The sequence below is a fragment of the Phoenix dactylifera genome, chromosome 15 (assembly GCF_051530095.1).
Source record: "Phoenix dactylifera cultivar Ajwa chromosome 15, Ajwa_hap1_PhDact_Kaust_v1.1, whole genome shotgun sequence".
NCBI classification, from domain to species: Eukaryota; Viridiplantae; Streptophyta; class Magnoliopsida; order Arecales; family Arecaceae; genus Phoenix; species Phoenix dactylifera.
In genome coordinates, this window is record NC_143204.1 from 23,099,387 (window position 1) to 23,103,149 (window position 3,763).

Sequence of the window (3,763 nt, forward strand, 5' to 3'; positions counted from 1 at the left end):
TCTCTTGATCGTTTGAAAAGAAGGACGGTTTTCTCTACCTTTTTTAGAGTAACGTCTACTTTCTTGAGAAAATGAAATTTTACATTTACAGGGATATCAAAATTATGATACGCATACATGTATGACATCAAGAATGAGATTTTTATTGTCACGATTGGAAGATATTGTTCGTATATATATCTTGGCTTTTGTCTCGTCCCACTTGACTTTAGAAGGTTAGTGGCATCTGGAATGCACCATCTAAGACTCCAACTCTGTTTTTTTTTTTTTTATATATATATATATATAATATAGGATTTATTTTTCAAGTTGCTGCTTGTTTGATGAGTTGACTGATACACTAATTAATCTTATCTTGATGATTTATATATTGTCTATGGAGAGCATAGGCTAGCCCATTGAGCGGTGTCTCCGCCAATGGTTACTTGAGTAAAATTAAGTTCTACGATCACAACCCAGGATGTCACTCAGAAATACTTGTCTAAAGGTATTATTTGGATTCCTTAGTTCTTTATAAATAACCATGATCTATTAAGTACATAATTATTGTGCGACTAAACAAACATCCCCTCAAATGCCTCTTGGTTTAAGCCTCAGCATCATCACTAGGCTAAGAGTCCAAATCTTTTCAAATCCAATTACAAACATTATAATTAGCATGTGGTTCATCCTAACGGACCGATACTGCAGTGCCCTTAGTATATATAGGCTATATACCAGCAGATCTACTCTAATATCATTTGTCACAACCCAAGATTTCACCTAAAAAAATTAGCCAAAAAGTATTGCTTGAATTCCTGAGCATCGTTTAAGTACCTAAGATATTACCCATTGTATAACTGATGTGGGACTAAACACATGCCTACATGATCCTCACATACCCTTCTTCCCTCGTTTAAGCTCCAGTATTTTTGCTAGGCTAATAGTCTAAATATATTTAAATCGAATTATAAAGACCATGACCAACTTATGGTCAGTTTCAATAGATCCATAGAGTATGCCCACTAAATTGAAGTATTTGTGATTAGATTTGAATAGATTTGGACCCTTAACTTGACAAGAATACATGAACTTAAACAAGGGATGGAGTACATAAAGACCATGCAGACATATGTTTAGCCCCACAACAACAATGCATTAGGCAGATCTTAAGTATTTAAACAAGACCAAAAAAATCTAAATAATATTTTTCAGCTAGCATTTGTGAATAAAGTTCTCTGCTTGTTGCACCTACAGTGCCATGGGATTGGAAAGCGGGACCACTACTTTCTTACTTTTTCATTAAAAAAAAAGGTACAACTGAGCTTCTTTAGATAGAATAATCTGGAAATCTTTGACCCTTCAAAATGAAGGGAAATTCCCTTCTCTCTTTCCCTATCTGAAAATAAAAGGAAATTCTCCTCTTCAATTGGCATACGTAGTTCTATCATGAGAGTTTTCCTTTCACGATCAGGTTTCCCCAAGGTGTTGGTTTGTGTGGTTGGAAGTTTCTTTTTCCCTTTTTTTTTTGTATAGCGAATTCTAGCATTTTTGGGAACCAATAATAGAGTGGAGATAACTACTTCTACAACTATTCCCATTAAGCTCAAACATCTCTGTCTCTGCTCTCCTGGAGGTTTGATAAAGCAGAGTTTTTTTTTTTTTAACATCATCAAGTTTCCCCAAGGTGTTGGTTTGTGTGATTGGAAGTTTCTTTTTCCTCTTTTCTTATAGTGCAATTCTAGCATTTTTGGCACCTATAACAGAGAGGAGGTAACTACCACTATAAATATTCCCATCAAGCTCAAACATCTCTGTCTCTGCTCTTGGAGGTTTGATAGAGCCATTGGACCCCGGAAACTTCAGCAGTCATGCTATATTATCGAAACAACCGAAGAAATTTACAAGAGAAAAAGGGAAAGGCTGGACACTGAGGTTTCTGTGAACATTGATCTCATCTATCACTAAAACCAGCAAACAGAGAAAACAAGACCATCATTTCCTGACCCAAACCAAAACATCCAAACCTCTAAACAGGCGGCCGTGGGCAGTAAAAGCTGCATGAACACACATCATCTATGCACTCTCCTCTGCCTTTGGGCTCCACAGAGCACTCCTGTTCGCATCTCTCCGGCTTACACCTAGCTGTTCCAATCGTCTTTTGACATGTGTGCTCCGGAAGCCGGACCGAGTTTGGGCTATCCGCAAAGAGCTCCGCCTCCTTGACTGCTCGGAAAACAGATAACCGTAAAAATGGGTCCATGGATGCCACCCCAGGACGATGCAAGAATGAAGAATCTAGAGCTAGATATACTTTTATAGTACTTTGTCAGTATAATTTTCCACGCACCAAAACTAATCATAAGAAAAATATAATTATCTCAAGAACTAATTGGTTGAAGTTTGTGAGAACACCATATTCTCTTCAGAGATTACCCTGCTCGCCATTCTAGTGCAGCTTATTGGCTCCTAGGCTCGCTGTTGTAATTAATTCTCTTATGTCTAATAAAATAAATTGTGCTCAGGACTAATTCCTTTTCCTCTGAAAAGAAAAAGATATCTGGAATTAATTGAAGTTAAGCGAGCGTTTAGGAAAGAAGGGGATTATGGAGTACCTGATGAAAGCAGAAGCAGGCCAAGGAGAAGAGGCAGCACGAAACGAAGCTTCATCTTTTCACTGTGGAGATGGAGATGGAGATGGAGCAGGGTCTCTTTGTTGGAATGGAAAGTTAGAGATGCCCAGGAGATAGCTTTCTCTGAAGGTAAAGTATAGAGGGGGTGCCCTTGAGAATATGTTCCTTTTCTTCCAACAGCACCAGATTAAGCATATGCATAGAAATTTCTTCAAAAAATATTATGAGAATGGCCGCATCTGGGATTTGACCTGGAGCCTCTTTCGTCCCATTGTTTGAGAAGACAGATGCCAACCAGCTGAGGTAGGTGCAGGTGGCCACGCATCCTCTGTGAAGGCTCATCTCATAATATAGAAGGGAACAAAAAAAAAGCCAGGTCATCATGCCAGACCCACCTTTTGGATTTTCTGACATGATAACTGCGAACTAGGCTTGCTTGAGTCCAAAGTTTTCTCATAGCTAGTCTTGGCATGTTGCATGAATACATCAAGCTGCAGTAAAGTACAGGAGAAGGCCCTTCAATCCTTTCAGCTATGGAAGCAACCGTGTAACAGGAAGATGGAGGATGGTCTGTCACGCCCCCGCTTCTGCGAGGCACCTAGTGCCCACGTGAGGGCCACATGAGGGAGGAACACGGGGCTCCCCTGCTAGATATTGTCCGGTTCTGGGGCTTCACGCAAGCGTCCTTCACCCCTTCCTGGTTTTGTTTTCCACCCAAAACGCGTCTGCAGGATTAGGAGACACCCACCTCATATGCCCAGGCTCTAGAACGAGTCTTTCCGATGTGGGACTATTGGTCCCTCCTCATGTGGCCTCCACGTGGGCACTAGGTGCCTCACGTGCTCCGCGGAAGTGGGGGCGTAACATTTGGTATCAGAGCCGAGGACGGCTCTTGTTCGATAGTGGAAAGGGTGTGAGGCCCAATAGTCCCACATCGGAAAAACTCGTTGTAGAGCCTGGGCATATAAGGCGGGTGTCTCCTAATCCTGCAGACGCGTTTTGAGTGGAAAACAAAATCGGGGAGAGATGAAGGACGCTTGCGTGAAGCCCCAGAACCAGACAATATCTGGCAGGGGAGCCCCGCGGTCCCTCCTCATGTGGCCTCCACGTGGGCACTAGGTGCCTCACGTGCTCCGCGGAAGCGGGGGCGT

General features: G+C 41.7%; 1 long non-coding RNA gene across 1 annotated transcript; it reads right to left on the reverse strand.

The window, feature by feature from the left end:
* Nucleotides 1-288: 288 nt before the first annotated feature.
* LOC120113361 (uncharacterized) lies at nucleotides 289-3,015 on the reverse strand. The gene is made up of 2 exons (XR_005515276.3): nucleotides 2,595-3,015; nucleotides 289-2,205 (listed from the first exon to the last, which is right to left on the reverse strand). It is a non-coding gene; the product is annotated as an uncharacterized LOC120113361 (long non-coding RNA).
* Between the last annotated feature and the right edge of the window lie 748 nt (nucleotides 3,016-3,763).